Source organism: Balaenoptera physalus (assembly GCF_965194825.1).
Source record: "Balaenoptera physalus genome assembly, chromosome: 2".
Classification (NCBI taxonomy): Eukaryota; Metazoa; Chordata; class Mammalia; order Artiodactyla; family Balaenopteridae; genus Balaenoptera; species Balaenoptera physalus.
This window is the reverse complement of record NC_138883.1, coordinates 79,293,861-79,312,941: the sequence shown is the minus strand read 5'-3', so window position 1 is coordinate 79,312,941 and position 19,081 is coordinate 79,293,861.

Genomic DNA, 19,081 nt, shown 5'->3' with positions numbered 1-19,081 from the left:
GGCATATTAACTCATTAGTTGTTATATCAAGAGTATCCTGGATGAGAAACCAGTGTGGCCAGGGCACTTTTACCAACCTGGAGGGGATGTTTAAAATATTTTAATAATCTGTGTAATCAGTGGAGATTTACCTATAAATATTGGCTGAGTATCAGACCTACTCAGAACCCATCATAAGAAATTGAATCTCCAAACTTAAGGCAGTGAGGATAAACAAGCATTTTAGCCACCTATCTAAATGTTTCCTTGTCTTCCATACTTGAATCAGACCTTCTGCTTTGAATGTGGGTTTAATGCCTGCAAGACTCTTGATACCTGTTTACCCAAACTTTTGACTTTTTCCTTCTAAGCCTCAGTTTCCTTTTCTGTAAAACAGTTAAATTAATAACATTTCAACGTACTGTTACTGTGAGGTTTAAATGAAACAATGCAAGGGAAATTCTTAGTACAATACCTGGAATACAGTTAGTGTTAGCTATTATCTACTTTTCACAGGGATCTTCAATTAATGAATTTTATAATCCTATATGCAGGTTCATAGCAAATCGGTATATTTGGTTACACGAACACATGCTGTGCATTGTGTTAGAACAAAAAGATGACCAGAAAAATAGGTTATTATTGGGTATGAGAGGTTTTCATGCTTTCAGACACTATAGGGCTATTATTGTATACTCTGATGACTTGAAGAAGCCAAGGGTTGCAGGGACTGATGTCAGTTTGTGGCTTCTGGGCTTTTATTCCTAATGAGGAAGAGCTCTTCTCTCTCTAGAAAGAGGGGGATCCTTTGTCAAGCTTCGGGTGTCCCTGTACTCATATATTATCTTTTCCTTTGACTTTTGCTCAAAACTGGGGAATAGAGCATATCTTAAAAGCACCAGTGTCAGGAAACCCCAGGCTCTTTTGTTTCTGGGCAACATGAATAAGAAGACTGTCATAAAAGATATGGAACCTTAGGAGGAAATAAATAAAAATGAATCCTAGAGGGCAGCAAAAAAAAAGTGTATAGAAAAACTCTGTTAACAAGTAAATGAGTCTTTTTAACAAGGTTGTCTTGTCATCCTCTTAGACTGGCATTGAGTCTTCATTTGAACCATGTCACATTAGGTGCTCTGAGCAAAAGTCAATTATATTCTAGAGACCTCATGAAGACTAAACATCAAAATAAGAGTTGGAAGGAAACACTGTGGCATGCCATTTGCTGAGAGCTTCTTTGAACCATGTCTGTTTGCTTCCTCTTCCCCCCTTGGTCATATTCACAATATGGGGTTTTTGTTTTCGGACTTCCCTTCTCGAAAGTCTCGTTCACAAGTGTGTGTCATTGTCCCAATCACATATTGGTTTAGCATTGACTAATTAACTTTTCTTGATGTTTTCTTCATCATCCACGAGGTGGAAAAATTCCTCAGATGCCTTTCAAAAACTCCCAGCTAATTCTCTAGTGATTTCTAAACCAAAACTGTTTGCATTATTCTAACTCTAAAATTTCTTAGTCTGAAAAATATGTATATGATGATGGTCCTTCTTTGAAGCAGTCTTATTTAAACCACTTTCCTCCTGTTCTTTCCATGCAGCTATCTTCATTACTGCCAAGGAACAACTGCCATGACCATCTAGATTAATAAGTGAAAGCCAAACATAAAAGAAAGAAAAATGTAAAGCTGGACTTATATATGAGAAATTATTAAACCATAATTGCAGATGTTAAAGAGTATCCAAATATTATTGATTCATCTTAGGTTTGCATGTCTGTTGATATGATTTTCTTTAACTGAAAAAATCCCTGTCTTTTTTGTAAAGTTGGGATCATTTAGCAAATTCAGATTTAGTGAATGTCCCAATTTCTCTGTCTTTGCATTGTTGTTAGAAAAGAGGAGAGATCTGAAACCCCTCTTTTTGTTTTAATCATACAAATTTATTTCTTTTTAACATCTTTATTGGAGTATAATTCCTTTACAATGTTGTGTTAGTTCCTGCTGTATAACAAAGTGAATCAGCTATATGTATACATACACCCCCATATACCCTCCCTCTTGTGTCTCCCTCCCATCCTCCCTATCCCACCCCTCTAGGTGGTCACAAAGCACCGAGCTGATCTCCCTGTGCTATGCAGCTGCTTCCCACTATCTGTTTTACATTTGGTAGTGTATATATGTCAATGCCACCCTCTCACTCCGTCCCAGCTTACCCTTCCCTGTCCCCGTGTCCTCAAGTCTATTCTCTACGTCTGTGTCTTTATTCCTGTCCTGCCCCTAGGTTCTTCAGAACCATTTTTTTTTAAATTCCATATATATGTGTTAGCATACGGTATTTGTTTTCCTCTTTCTGACTTACTTCACTCTGTATGACAGACTCTAGGTCCATCCACCTCACTACAAATAACTCAATTTCATTTCTTTTTATGGCTGAGTAATATTCCATTCTATATATGTGTCACATCTTCTTTATCCATTCATCTGTTGACGGACACTTAGGTTGCTTCCATGTCCTGGCTATTGTAAATAGTGCTGCAATGAACATTGTGGTACTTGTCTCTTTTTAAATTATGGTTTTCTCAGGGTATATGCCCAGTAGTGGGTTTGCTGGGTCGTATGGTAATTCTATTTTTAGTTTTTTAAGGAACCTCCATACTGTTGTCCATAGTGGCTGTATCAATTTACATTCCCACCAACAGTGCAAGACAGTTCTCTTTTTTCCACACCCTCTCCAGCATTTATTGTTTGTAGATTTTTTGATGATGGCCATTCTGACCAATGTGAGGTGATACCCTCATTATAGTATTGATTTGTATTTCTCTAATGATTAGTGATGCTGAGCACCCTTTCATGTGTTTGAGGGCAATCTGTATGTCTACTTTGGAGAAATGTCTATTTAGGTCTTCTGCCCATTTTTGGATTGGGTTCTTTGTTTTTTTTATATTGAGCTGCATGAGCTGCTTGTAAATTTTGGAGATTAATGCATTGTCAGTTGCTTCATTTGCAAATATTTTCTCCCATTCTGAGGGTTGTCTTTTCACCTTGTTTATAGTTTCCTTTGCTGTACAAAAGCTTTTAAGTTTCATTAGGTCCCATTTGTTTATTTTTGTTTTTATTTCCATTACTCTCGGAGGTGGGTCAAAAGGATCTTGCTGTGATTTATGTCATAGAGTGTTCTGCCTATGTTTTCCTCTAAGAGTTTTATAGTGTCTGGCCTTACATTTAGGTCGTTAATCCATTTTTAGTTTATTTTTGTGTATGGTCTTAGGGAGTGTTCTAATTTCATTCTTTTACATGTACCTGTCCAGTTTTCCCAGCACCACTTATTGAAGAGGCTGTCTTTTCTCCATCGTATATTCTTCCCTCCTTTATCAAAGATAAGGTGACCATATGTGCGTGGGTTTATCTCTGGGCTTTCTATCCTGTTCCATTGATCTATATTTCTGTTTTTGTGCCAGTACCATACTGTCTTGATTACTGTACCTTTGTAGTATAGTCTGAAGTCAGGGAGCCTGATACCTCCAGCTCCATTTTTCTTTCTCAACATTGTTTTGGCTAATCGGGGTTTTTTGTGTTTCCATACAAATTGTAAAAATTTTTTTGTTCTAGTTCTGTGAAACATGCCAGTGGTAGTTTGAAAGGGATTGCATTGAATCTGTAGATTGCTTTGGGTAGTATAGTCGTTTTCACAGTGTTGATTCTTCCAATCCAAGAACATGGTATATCTCTCCATCTGTTTGTATTGTCTTTAATTTCCTTCATCAGTGTCTTACAGATTTCTGCGTACAGGTCCTTTGTCTCCTTAGGTAGGTTTATTCTTAGGTATTTTATTCTTTTAGTTGCGATGGTAAAAGGGAATGTTTCCTTAATTTCTCTTTCAGATTTTTCATTGTTAGTGTATAGGAATACAACACATTTCTGTGCATTAATTTTGTATCCTGCTACTTTACCAAATTCACTGATGAGCTCTAGTAGTTTTCTGGTAGCATCTTTAGGATTCTCTATGTATCATGTCATCTGCAAACAGTGACACTTTTACTTCTTCTTTTCCAATTTGGATTCCTTTTATTTCTTTTTCTTCTCTGATTGCAGTGGCTAAAACTTCCAAAATTATGTTGAATGATAGTGGTGAGAGTGGGCAACCTTGGCTTGTTCCTGATCTTATAGGAAATGGTTTCAGTTTTTCACCGTTGAGAATGATGTTGGCTGAGGGTTTGTCATATATGGCCTTCATTATGTTGAGTTAGGTTCCCTCTATGCCTACTTTCTGGAGAGTTATTATCATAAATGGGTGCTGAATTTTGTTGAAAGCTTTTTCTGCTTCTATTGAGATTATCATATGGTTTTTATCCTTCAGTTTGTTAATATGGTGTGTCACAGTGGTTGATTTGCATATATTGAAGAATCCTTGCATTCCTGGGATAAACCCCACTTGTTCATGGTGTATGATCTTTTTTATGTGCTGTTGGATTCTGTTTGCTAGTATTTTGTTGAGGCTTTTTGCATCTATGTTCATCAGTGGTGTTGGCCTGTAGTTTTCTTTTTTTGTGACATATTTGTCTGGTTTTGGTATCAGGGAGATGGTGGCCTCATAGAATGAGTTTGGGAGTGCTCCTCCCTCTGCTATATTTTGGAAGAGTTTGAGAAGGATAGGTGTTAGCTCTTCTCTAAATGTTTGATAGAATTCACCTGTGAAGCCATCTGGTCCTGGGCTTTTGTTCGTTGGAAGATTCTTAATCACAGTTTCAATTTCAGTGTTTGTGATTGGTCTCTTCATATTTTCTATTTCTTCCTGGTTCAGTCTTGGAAGGTTGTGCTTTCCTAAGGATTTGTCTATTTCTTCCAGGTTGTCCATTTTATTGGCATATAGTTGCTTGTAGTAATCTCTCATGATCCTTTGTATTTCTGCAGTGTCAGTTGTTACTTCTCCTTTTTCGTTTCTAATTCTGTTGATTTGAGTCTTCTCCCTTTTTTTCTTGATGAGTCTGGCTAATGCTTTATCTATTTTGTTTATCTTCTCAAAGAACCAGCTTTTAGTTTTATTGATCTTTGCTATTGTTTCCTTCATTTCTTTTTCATTTATTTCTGATCTGATCTTTATGATTTCTTTCCTTCTGCTAGCTTTGGGGTTCTTTTTGTTCTTCTTCCTCTAATTGCTTTAGGTGTAAGGTTAGGTTGTTTATTTGAGATGTTTCTTGTTTCTTGAGGTAGGATTGTATTGCTATAAACTTCCCTGTTAGAACTGCTTTTGCTGCATCCCATAGATTTTGGGTCATCATGTTTTCAATGTCATTTGTTTCTAGGTATTTTTTTATTTCCTCTTTGATTTCTTCAGTGATCTCTTGGTTATTTTGTAGCGTATTGTTTAGCCTCCGTGTGTTTGTAATTTTTACAGTTGTGTTTTTCCTGTAATTGACATCTAGTCTCATAGCATTGTGGTCAGAAAAGATACTTGATATGATTTCAATTTTCTTAAATTTACCGAGGCTTGATTTGTGACCCAAGATGTGATCTATCCTGCAGAATGTTCCATGAGCACTTGAGAACAAAGTGTATTCTGTTGTTTTTGGCTGGAATGTCCTATAAATATCAATTAAGTCCATCTTGTGTAATGTGTCATTTAAAGCTTGTGTTTCCTTATTTATTGTCATTTTGGATGATCTCTCCATTGGTGAAAGTGGGTTGTTAAAGTCCCCTACTATTATTGTGTTACTGTCGATTTCCCCTTTTATGGCTGTTAGCATTTGCCTTATGTATTGAGGTGCTCCTATATTGGGTGCATAAATATTTACAATTGTTATATCTCTTCTTGGATTGATCCCTTGATCGTTACGTAGTGTCCTTCTTTGTCTCTTGAAATAGTCTTTATTTTAAAGTCTATTTTGTCTGATATGAGTATTGCTACTCCAGCTTTCTTTTCATTTCCATTTGCATGGAATATCTTTTTCCGTCCCCTCACTTTCAGTCTGTATGTATCCGTAGATCTGAAGTGGGTCTCTTGTAGACAGCATATATATGGGTCTTGTTTTTGTGTCCATTCAGCCAGTCTGTGTCTTTTGGTTGAAGCATTTATTCAACTTGTATTTAAGGTAATTATCGATATGTATATTCCTATTACCATTTTCTTAATTGTTTTGGGTTTGTTTTTGTAGGTCTTTTCCTTCTCTTATGTTTCCTGCCTAGAGAAGTTCCTTTAGCAATTGTTGTAAAGCTGGTTTGGTGGTGCTGAATTTTCTTAGCTTTTGCTTCTCTATAAAGGTTTTAATTTCTCTGTCAACTCTGAATGAGATCCTGGCTGGGTAGTTATCTTGGTCATAGGTTTTTCCCTTTCTTCACTTTAAATATGTCCTGCCACTCCATTCTGGCTTGCAGAGTTTCTGCTGAAAGATCAGCTGTTAACCTAATGGGGATTCCCTTGTATGTTATTTTTTGCTTTTCCCTTGCTGCTTTTAATATTTTTTCTTTGTATTTAATTTTTGATCATTTGATTAATATGTGTCCTGGTGTGTTTCTCCTTGGGTTTATCCTGTATGGGACTCTCTGTGCTTCCTGGACTTGATTGACTATTTCCTTTCCCATGTTAGGGAAGTTTTCAACTATAATCTCTTCAAATATTTTCTCAGACCCTTTCTTTTTCTCTTCTTCTTCTGGGACCCCTATTATTTGAATGTTGGTGCATTTAATGTTGTCCCAGAGGTCTCTGAGACTGTCCTCAGTTCTTTTCATTCTTTTTTCTTTATTCTGCTCTGTGGTTGTTATTGCCACTATTTTATCTTCCAGGTCACTTATCTGCTCTTCTGCCCCAGTTATTCTGCTATTGAGTCCTTCTAGAGACTTTTTAATTTCATTTATTGTGTTGTTCATCATTGTTTGTTTGCTCTTTAATTTTCTAGGTCCTTGTTAAACGTTTCTTGTATTTTCTCCATTCTGTTTCCAAGATTTTGGATCATCTTTCCTGCCATTACTCTGAATTCTTTTCCAGGTAGACTGTCTATTTCCTCTTCATTTGTTTGGTCTGGTGGGTTTTTACCTTGCTCCTTCATCTGCTGCATATTTTTCAGTCCTATCATTCTGTTTATCTTACTGTGTTTGGGGTCTCCTTTTCACAGGCTGCAGGTTCATAGTTCCTGTTGTTTTTGTTGTCTGCCCCCAGTGGCTGAGGTTGGTTCAGTGGCTTGTGTAGGGTTTCTGGTGGAGGGGACTGGTGCCTATGTTCTGGTGGGTGGGGCTGGATCTTCTCCTTCTGGTGGGTAGGGCCGCGTCCGGTGGTATGTTTTGGGGTGTCTGTGAACTTAGTATGATTTTAGGTAGACTCTCTGCTAATGGGTGGGGTTGTGTTCCTGTCTTGCTGGTTGTTTGGCATGGGGCATCCAGCACTGGACCTTGCTGGCCGTTGGGTGGAGCTGAGTCTTAATGTTGAGAGGGAGATCTCTGGGAGAGCTCTTGCCAATTGGTATTACATGGGGCTGGGAGGTCCCTGGTAGTCCAATGTCCTGGACTCGGCTCTCCCACCTCAGAGGCTCAGGCCTGACACCCAGCCGGAGCACCAAGACCCTGCCAACCACATGGCTCGGAAGAAAAGGAAGAAAAAAAAAACAAAAAACGAACAGATAGAAAACCTCATACCAAATGGGAAAAGCAAAACTAAACAGACAAAATCACACAAAGAAACATACACATACACACTCACATAAAGAAAACAAGCAAACAAAAACAAAACCAAACAGAACTCTAGGACAAATGGTATAAGCAAACATAAACAGGCAAAATCACACAAATAAACATACACATACACACTCACAAAACAAAAAGAGAAAAAAGGAAAAAAAATTTTTTTAATTAAAAATAATAATTAAAAAATAATTTTTTAAAAAAGAGAGCAACCAGACCAATAAACAAATCCACCAATGATAACAAGCACTAAAATCTAAACTAAGATAAACATAAAAACCAGAGACAAATCAGATGCAGAAAGCAAACCCCAAGTCTACAGTTGCTCCCAAAATCCACCGCCTCAATTTTGGGAACATTCGTTTTCTATTCAGGTATTCCACAGAGGCAGGGTTCATCAAGTTGATTGTGGCGATTTAATCCACTGCTCCTGAGGCTGCATGGAGAAATTTCCCTTTCTCTTCTTTGTTTGCACAGTTCCTGGGTTTCAGCTTTGGTTTTGGCCCCGCCTCTGCGGGTAGGCCACCCTCAGGCATCTGGTCCCTGCCCAGACAGGAAGGGGTTAAAGCAGCAGCTGATTAGGGCTCTCTTGCTCACTCAGGCCCAGGGAGAGGGAGGGGTACGGTAGTCACAATTGGAATGCAGGGCAAGCCTGTGGCAGCAGAGGCCAACATGACATTGCAACAGCCTGAGGGTGTGCCATGTGTTCTCCTGGGGAAGTTTTTCCTGGATCTTGGGACCCTGGCAGTGGCGGGCTGCACAGGCTCCTGGGGGGGTGTGGATAGTGACCTGTGTTTGCACACAGGATTCTTGGTGGCAGCGGCAGCAGCATTAGCGTTTCATGCCCATCTCTGGGTTCCGAGCTGATAGCTGCAGCTCACGCCCAACTCTGGCGCTTGTTTAGGCGGTGCTCTGCCTTCTGTGGGCACATGGAGCAGGAATCCCCTCTCCTTGCGCACCCCGAAACAATGGTCTCTTGCCTCTTAGGGAGTTCCAGACTTTTTCCCGACTCCCTCCAGCTAGCTGTGGTGCAGTAGCCCCCTTCAGGCTGTGTTCACGCAGCCAACCCCAGTCCTCTCCCTGGGGTCTGACCCCCGAAGCCCGAACCTCAGCTCCCAGCGCCCACCTGCCCCGGTGGGTGAGCAGACAAGCATATCAGGTTGGTGAGTGCTGGTCGGCACTGATGCTCTGTGTGAGAATCTCTCCGCTGCACCCCTCTTGCTGCGCTCTCCTCTGTGGCTCCGAAGTTTCCCCCCCTCCCACCCCTGCTCGTCCCCACCAGTGAAGGGGCTCCTAGTGTGTGGCAACTTTTCCTCCTTCACAGCTCCCTCCCAGAGGTGCAGGTCCCATCCCTATTCTTTTGTCTCTGTTTTTCCTTTTTTCTTCTGCCCTACTCAGGTACATGGGAATTTTCTTGCCTTTTGGGAATTCTGAGGTCTTCTGCCAGCGTTCAGTAGGTGTTCTGTAGGAGTTGTTCCACATGCAGATGTATTTTTGATATATTTGTGGGGAGGAAGGTGATCTCCACGTCTTACTGCTCTGCCATCTTGAAGGTCTCCCCCAGTAATACAAATCTATGTAAATATTTTACTATTTGGAAATTAATCATAGATATTATGTTTACTTTCTTAACACTTACATTATATTTGCTACTGGTATTTGTTACTGGTGTTGAGATGGAAGATAAGCATTTAGTGCTACAAACGTGTGAAACACTCTTTTTTATCTATTAGAACTGTTCGTATAATTCAATATAGCACATCATTTTGAGTTACAGTATTAACTTATATCTCTGTTTCATCACCTTCCCCTTCAAGGTTGGTGGTTTCTGGATAGAAATACCTTGCCTGCCTTATGTTCATTCCTTATCATCATACAGGTTCTTGTCATGGTGCCTGGCAAATAGTGGGTGCTCGATAAATGCTGTCATTAAATAAATGAATGATATTGGTGTTATAGAGGCATAAAAATTGTGTAGAGTTGCTATAAATGTTCAAATTCAATAGTCTTATAAAACTGTCAATTAATTATCCGTATCTTAGTGTACATCAAGAAACAGCAAAGAACCCTGTAAAGACCAATACTCAAACTTAATCCCAAGCAGGTTATATGGCTCTATCCTATGTAGTGAGAAGGATGTGGTCACTAAAGACCTTCCCTAAAGTTTGGAGTGAGACTTCCAGCTGTTGACACTTGTCGGGAAATAATGATTAAACTTAAAGTAATTGTTGATAGGGAAAAATAGAGCTAGTCTGCTTTCAAATTGGACCACCCCTTAGAGGGAGGCAAGTCATGGTCAAAGGACAGGGTAGAATGAAGAGGGAACTAGTATGTATGATCTACTTTGTGCCAGCAACTAAGCCAGGAGCTTTACATGTTACTTCCTATAGTTCTCACAACAGCAATAGGAGTTAGATAGTATTATTCCCTTTTATTAATGAGGAAACAGATTCCTCACAGCTACCAAGTAGGAGTCCTGGAATCGAAACTGTAAAATCTAAAACTCTTTTTTTTTTCACCATAGCAGAGTACATGATTGTGTTTCACTCCTGTCTTAAATCCTTTCTAGAATAAGGCAGGGCACAAATCAATTATACAAATTATTCCCACCAGCTTTATTAGAAGTTACATCCATCTTAGCAGTGGGAAGAGTGAGTGTCAAGGAGGGTCTTCACAGTGGAAGAGCACAGACTTTGACTTGAAATGGACTTTGATCTGTATCCCTGTTCTGCCTCTTTCTTGAGCAAGTTAGTTAACCATACTAATCTTTGATTATATCATTTATGAAATGAAGATGTTCATAGAATTTCCAAATGGACAAGTACAATGCCTGAAGCAGAGAAGGCCTTCAAAACTGGTGGTTGTTTCAATCACTATTTAAGCAAAATAGTAATTCATTCTTCTTTCTGGGGATGCTACTTAAAGAAGGACTTTCCATTAGAGCAGCACAGAAAAAGAAAACGGCTATCTCTAGGGAGGGCTTAGCTGGTTTTATGACAAAGGGATATACCTCAAGGTATGGGTCAGCTTGATGTAAAATGCCTTTGACACACAGTGAAATATGGCTGGAATTTATATTTTTCCTTGTCATTTGCTTCATTAAAAAGTGATTGACAGGACTTCCCTGGTGGCACAGTCGTTAAAAATCCACCTGCCAATGCAGGGGACACGGGTTCAAGCCCTGGTCCGGGAAGATCCCACATGCTGTGGAACAGCTAAGCCCACGAGCCACAACTACTGAGCCTGCACTGTACAGCCCGTGAGTCACAACTACTGAGCCCGCACACCACAACTACTGAAGCCCACGCACCTAGAGCCCGTGCTCCGCAACAAGAGAAGCCACTGCAATGAGAAGCCTGTGCTTGCCACAACTAGAGAAAGCCTGCATGCAACAACAAAGACCCAACGCAGCCAAATATAAATAAATAAATACTTTTTTTTAAAAAAGTGATTGATAATACATCTTAAAATTCATCAAAATTTTGAACAAACTATTTTTGAGAAAAATATTACAAAGGTACCTCAAGGAATTTGCAATATAATATACTGTAAATTATAATCAGTGCCATAATAAATGCAATGGAGAAGTCAAAACAGGGAAAGATAATTCCAAGTTTAGAAGATAATTCTAGATTTGGGGTTTTCTGGGTCTTAAATCATTGGAATGGACTCTCAGAAGCTAAAGGAATATGAGAAAAATAGAGAAAGGGACACCAAGACAGTTACCTTCCTATGTGGTACAAACATAAGAATAGGGACAGAAAAACTAAAGTGTAGTATAAACTAAAGCTGGTGACAATGCTAAAATTTAATCATGACAAGTCATTTAAATGCAACTTTTAGAGTGAGAATTAAAACAAAGAAGTGATCATCTCACTGGTTGGGAAGCATACCGTAAAGTTAAAAGTTGAAAGAAAACGTCATCATCATTCACTTCCTATTCTGTTTCTGTCATCTCCAACCCATGATGATCTTCAAATTGGAAAAGCAGAACAATAACAACACTAATAACAATAGTAGTTTGTTATTGACACCATGCTTTTAATGCTTCTTCAAATCCCAGAGCAATTTTTCTGAAATCATAGTGGACAGAAATCATGAATTCTAATTCTAACTGGTGAAAAGTAGAACTGTGCCCTTGACACTCCCTTAAATTAAATTACATTGTATGACTACTTTTTAAATCATAAAATATAATAAATCAATAATAATAAAAAAGTAGACCCAAGAAGCAGTAGGACATAAGTAATTATAGACCACCTCCCCAAAAAACAGCTAGACACAAACACTTAACACTAATGAAATTTAAACCATTGCATCTGTCAGCTGTTCCCCAACTTATAAATGGACCACTAGGCAATTCTGTCCAGTTCGTCTTCAGTTAATATCAATGCTTTCAGCTGTTGACAGTGCATTTACAACTTAACGTGGCTAAATCATTCAGACTGGAATCCCACTCAAAATTACACCATGATTAAACAGTGTCTTGTAGTGGAAAGGCTCAGGCTTTAAAGACAGATGTGGGCTTGTATGCAGGCTTTCCGAATTATTAGCTGTGTAATTATAAAATAAGGATAATAGTACCTCCTTGTCAGTTATCATGGTAAATCAATGCAATAATATTTTTAAGGAAACTGATATTTACTGAGCACCTCCCATGAGTCAGGTAGCCTACTATTTAATCTTCTAGGCAACTTAATGAGGCAGATATTAGAGTCAGGCTTTGAATACAAATCTTAGTTCAAATTTCATGTGCCTTCCACACCTTGTAATAAGATGCCTGTCGTGTACAATGTTGTACACACCAAATGTCTAGGATTTTTTCATTTTGCATGACTAACACTTTATACCCGTTGAACAACTCCTCCAGCCTCTGGCAACCACCATTCTACTTTCTGCTTCCATTAGTTTGACTACTTTAGAAACCTCATGTAAGTGAAATCTTGCAGTATTTGTCCTTCTGTGAATGGCTTATTTCACTTCTCATGATGTCCCCAAGGTTCATCCATACTGTAGCATATGACAGAATTTTCTTCTTTTCTATAAGTGAATAATATTCCATTGTATGTATATACCATATTTTCTTTATCCATTAATCCCTTGACGGACACTTAGGTTGTTCTTACCTCTTGGCTATTGTGAAAATGATGCAATGAAAACGAAAATGCAGTATCTCTTTGAGATTCTGATTTCAGTTCTTTTGGATAAATACCCAAAAGTGGGATTTCTGGATCATATGGTATTTCTCTTTAACTTTTTGAGGAACCTTCGTACAGTTCTCCATAGCAGCTGCACCATTTTACATTCCCACCAACAGTGAAAAGGAGTTCCAGTTTCACTATATCCTCACCAACACTTACAACATTATTAATAACAGCTCACTTTTGTAAAGCCTATCCAAAATATTTAGCTTAATTTTTATAGAAACAACTCTGCTTTGTTTTACATTCATATTACAGAGGAATATGTAATACTTAAGAGAAAGTACAAAATGCCAATAACAATTGCAAGTAGCATATTCAAGTTTGGAATAAAGACAACTGATCATTTGTAAATGAACAGCTCAACTGGTAGGGACAGAGTGGTGGGAATCTAGAGAAGAGCCAGAAGCCTAAATAATTCATCCTTCCATGAGTATCAATGAAGTGTTTATAAAGAGAGTGGAAAGGATTACTCTTGTGAAGGTGAGTTAAGAGAGAGCCTACTCCTTGAAATGAAAGGGTTGGACAAGATGACCTCCAAGGGTCCTTCAACATCAAAATAAGCCTTTGTGGTAGACTAAAAATGATAGAACTGGATTAGAATTTCAAAGCTATCATCAGGGTCATATATTTAATAAGCCCTTGAAGGTTTTAATTGAGTATACAGATTTCATACCTTGCAAACTGACCCCTCCCCAGATTTTCTTTGAAGATATAAAGGAATTGTACAGGCTTTCTTCTAGTTTAAGAGGTTACACCTCTATTTGAAAGCTGATGCGCCTAAAATGCACTCTGAGTAGGGTTTATAGCTAGATCAAGCATACAGAGATGTGGCTTCACGTGCTAACTCTGCTTCTGACTGGTGAGCAAGGCAGGTTTTTCTGCAGTTCTGTTTCCCTTACAAAATGAGAAGGTTTAAGAGATGATGACTATGGCTTTGTCCAGTCCTACAGTTTAATAATTCTATGATTTTTAATACTTTCTGCACTCAGAAATTTTGATGTGAAAATTGTCACATATTTGGTAGCGGCTACCACCTGAAAGGTTGATCACTTTTTGCAACTCTGTCTTCCAGGCAGTAATCAGCCTGAAGTTTTTTTGTTTTTTTTTTTTTTTACTGAAGATCAACAACTCCATTCCTTGTAGCTACATACCAGGCTGCTCTGTCACCAGTGTCATAGTCATCTACAGTGAAATCCAGATTGCTCTAGTTCCTGCTTCAATAGTAATTTAGAGCATTTCTCTGCCCTCTCTGTTTGGCAATGTCACACATTAGAACGCTATACTCCAGTTCCTTGAGTATCCTGCTGTTGTCTCCTCCTCATACAAGGCCAATCAGCAGAACTGTGTTTCAATGAGCATCCCTTTAGTCCTGGTGGTCAGGCAGCTTTCAAGGACTTTGTAGTTATTACTCTTTTCTTGTCATTTGATTTTTCAGGTGGGATGAAATTATTTCAAAAGGTAGATATAATGTCAGCAGTTGTTCATGTTTACATACCTGTTGAATATCAGACAGCACTGGTTGTTTTTGTGTGTGATTTGCTGTGGATTGGGTTTCTCTGCCACATTAGAGCTGTATTTTCTGTCAATTTTTCTACATATGTATCTCTTTCAATTCAATTCCATTACCCTTAGTCAATATCTAATGAAACCTTAAAGCAGAAATCCCTGGAAGTTTTCAATTTCATACCTCCAGTGGAGAACCTTAAACTGCCCACACGATCTATGCTGGGGATGGCTAAAGGAGCTCAGTTGTGTTTAGAGCTACTGAAACTGCACACCAAAATGCTAATACCACAAAATGACCTATTGTCTGAGTACCCTTTAAGGACACACAAGTCCTAGGTGACTGTTACCACAACTTCAAATGTTACCTACAACCTATTGAGTTTGAAGAATAACCCACATTCCCAAAGGCGTGATCTAACTGATATAAACTCATAGGACCCAGTTGTATCTGAAGATACACAAAAATGTTTGTATTAAAGAAGATGTGTCAGGAAACCCAATTTCTCTCCTTTTCCAATGGAAAATGGGTCAAGCAATTCAGAGCAGTCAATCAACCTTAGTACATAGGTGACTTTTTTTTTTAGGTCAACTTTTCATACTACAATGATCCTCATGACCTTGCCATTTTAATTTCCATGAAATGGGGCAAGTTTAATTAACCTTGCTTGTAGGCTTAGATCTGCTCCAGGCTTTGATGCCAGTCCTGTTACTTTGCAGAAGAAGGATTATGAATTTATTTTCGTAGCCTAGAAGATTCAGAATATGGGTTCCACTCTCCCAGGCATTGCACTTCTTAGTTTCTTTTTCTTTCTTTGAAAGATTTAGAGTAGCTTTCCTAGAACACTGTTAATGTCATTCTTCTAAAAGCATCTTGTCTATCAGATGTGGCTGAATGAATCCATTGCAAAAACTAAACCTACACAAAAACAGCAAACAAACATAGAGCATCAGCTTTGAGAGTAATTTACAGAATTGTAAGAATATACAGATAAATTTATCAATTGTTAAATTTACATCTGTCGCAGTTTGATTTGTTGGAAATTACATCAATTGGATTCTACAGCATGTGTTTATTTTGCTGAACAAATTGTGTCCCAACAGTCTATCCTGGATATCCAGAATCTAGCAGGTGAATTTATGCTGATGGTTTGTCTCTCCAACAGTGTTTTGGCACATCTAAGTACTACTTTTAGCCCCAGGAAAGGATTCTAATCTCTAGAAAAGATTTTTAAATAAAGCCTTGCTAATATTCACCTCTGTAGGCACCTCAATTTGGCTGCTATTTCTGTTTCCTAAAAGATGGTTCTATTTTAATGTTGCACATGAAGGAAGAAATCCTAGTTTAATAATTTGAGATTATGTTTTATCTGACAGAATTCATTTGCTTTTAGTTTATATCATAATCAGTGTATTTATTGCTTTGGTCCTTACACAGTTATCTTTTACCAGTTGTGTAAAACGTTATACTGAATGTTAGATATTGCATGATATTTCAAGGAAATTTAACTTGAGCAATTATGGATTTCATCCAGAGTCTGGTGCCTCATTTTGTCAAGAAGTTAATGTTTTTTTAAAGATAAAATGACTTTATAATCTATAATTATTTTCTTATCAATTACAATTTTATAATCTCCTGATTAGCTGGCACTTGGTACTTAACTTTACATTTTAGCTCTGCAGGGTCCTTTTAGACATTATTATTGCAAAGAAAAATCAAAAATCAGAGTGAATTCTTAGTATTATACTTGAAGCAATAAGGTGCAATTGCTGAAACAGCAGCCAAGCATTGTGCTGTAGAACTAACTCACAGCTTGGTGCCCAGTCCCTGCTGAGAAGGAAATGTAGGGGAACTGGCAGAGTTTTACTACATCTGCTCCCTGCTGCTAATGAGCTTTAACCTGTTTCATTGTTGTTATGCGTACTGTTTAGATATTTTGCTTGCAAAATTAATTCTTTAGCTGAGAGAACACATGAAAGAGGATATGATTTATAAAGTAGGACTGTTTAAAAATTAAAAGGTATCAGCAAGGGAGACTAGAGGCCATAATGAGTGATATGGTTACTTAATATCAATTCAAGGGCAGAAGCTCAGATGGTAACACTGGAATTGTTTCTCAGTTTCTGTAATGTGGGCTCCAGCTTCAGGAGGTATAGTCTTTGTTTTGCATTGTGCATCTATACCAATATGCTTTACATTTATCGAAGATATTTAACAGTATTTTTTTGCTTTGAAAGCTTCCTTGGTCCTCTAAAAAGTGCCAGAGTTTTAGTGATGTGTAGCCTCTGCAAACAATCAGGTTTCAGCAATAGTATTTTATTATAGTCAAGAACTAATGAACTACCTATGCCCAACTCTTGTAACCTATGCCTGATCACCCAAACAAAAGCAACAAGATCTCAGAGAGTAAATAGGCCCTGAGATTATTGTTAATGAAATAATAATGTCATTTTTATAGCTATAGACTCTTGCTATTTTCACACATTCCTTTGCTCCTCACCTTAACTTTCTAAAGCAATCATATAGGTACTGTTCATTTTATAGATGTAGAACTGGAAACTTGAAAACGCATCTTATCATAAGTGGATGAAAATTCTCAATGGGTCTGTATAAATCAGCACACATCCTATCGATGGGGAGTAGGATGGTCATCTTTAGATTTGCAGAATCATCCTCACCACTCTCATTATTGTCTTTATCAATAATCATCCACAAAGCTATCCTACTTCTTGAATAGAAGCCAAATGTATTAGCTTTTCAGCCAAAACTGCACATTATTTTTGGCAATAACATGGTTTGAAACATTCTGCAAAGAGAAGCAGGTTACTCTACTACAGCATTTCTCAAACTTTTTACTCTTGAAAGTAATAAAAAATTCTTGCAGCTGTCCAGTTGTGGCCTGTATTCTTTTTATTATAGTGTTACTTGTACATGTAACACTATAAAACTAGCTATGAACTCCTTTACCTGTAGCTTTTTATCAGCTATACAATGAAAAAAACATAAAGGGTAAATAAAAATAAACCTACAAAACCAGTACAACTATGATTAAGGCATCGCTTTATTGTGACACATGCTGTAGTTAATTTTAAAATTATATAATTTACACAAATGTATACATCTTTATTTAGAACAATTATTTTAATAATCCTAACTGATTAATAAAGAAACATCATTAAACAGATATCCTATTATATATTTATTTCTACACACTGCTAATGAACTACTGCAAATTAATACTTAAAAAATAGGACTCATAATATATCTCCTAACCAAATAGGTGCTGACTCCTATGGTTTGACTTCTTTTCTGGCTGGTTTAGCTATACTGCAATGTGAGACAGGTAAGGACTCATTTCTCCCACTATTTCTATGTGAACCACTATAAAACCTTCTTTTGAGCAGAATGTCATGATATCATTTGGCCTCTACTTGGCACTAGGGCATCATTTATGTGTTAAGTCCACCTAAGTTCTCTTCCTGTTAGTGTAAGACCCAGTAGTACATTACTGTACTGCAATATTAATATCTTGATGTCAAATCATAATCTCAACTTACTAAATGTTAGGAAGCTAAAGTTTTATTCTATTAAAATATTTTTAACAGTGAAATTTTACTACAAAGCAGAGTTTTGTCCTTATAATTGACAAAAGACTCTGAGAGCAATAATAGTGAACAAGAATGACTATAATAGTCAGTGCCCATCTTTGTATATGTTAGTGGCAAATGAGCACTTTAACCGTTGGTACTTTTTTTTTTTTAATTTACTGAGTGCAAACATTTATTGGGTGCTCAAGCCTCTGTTTGCTGTCAGGGATATAAAAGGAGAGAAGACACAAACATCGCTTTCAAAGGGTGGAGCCTAGTAGGGTAGATAGACATGTAAACAAACAATGGTAGGGCAATGCCGGCAAGCTATAATAGAGATAGGAGTTAAGTGATGCCCAGAATCCCAGAGCAATTAACACTGTCTGGGGGGAATACAGACTGGAGCAGGGATTCTAAAAGCAACATGTAACTGTTGGTACTTTAAATGTTCACTGGCATCAACACAAATGTAAACATGGTCATAAATATATGTGGCAGTATCCAAATATAAGGTGATCATGTAGACGAATCTAAAAATGCTTCTATTATTCTCATAATGATGCTGAGATGGGAATTGGTGTTATCCCCATTTTACAGGTGAGGAAATTGAGAAGGTAAATAACTGTCCTAAGATCACACAGCCAGTACATGGTGGAGCCAGGATTCAAGCCCTAGTTGTCTGGTGAGTATCGATGTTCTTAGGCATTGGAGTTGACAATTGGAAGAACAGTAATGTCAGCACAACTGCATTCATTAGTTTGTTAAATGCACATGCTTATTTTGCTATGTTCCCTTTTTTAATGGAAAATACATAGAAATAAAATTTTTAAAATTACTTTCAACTGTGGGTACAACTAATATATTATTTTTTTTTACTAAAATAAGATCCAACTTTTTCTTTTTTCAAGAAAATAAAGTAAGCAAATTTATTATTTGACTAATCAGGCTTTGTAGAACTCAATGGGCAAAAATACACATGTGTGTGTATATTCTAAAATCAAGTGTCTTATTTCAAAAGGCAACCCAAAACTGAAAAGAGGCTCTGGGGTTTCTTATATTGATTGTAAATATAGCAATTTCCATTTGAGAGTATACTTCAGAGTCTTTCTCAGAACTACCACTTTTTTTTATAAATTTATT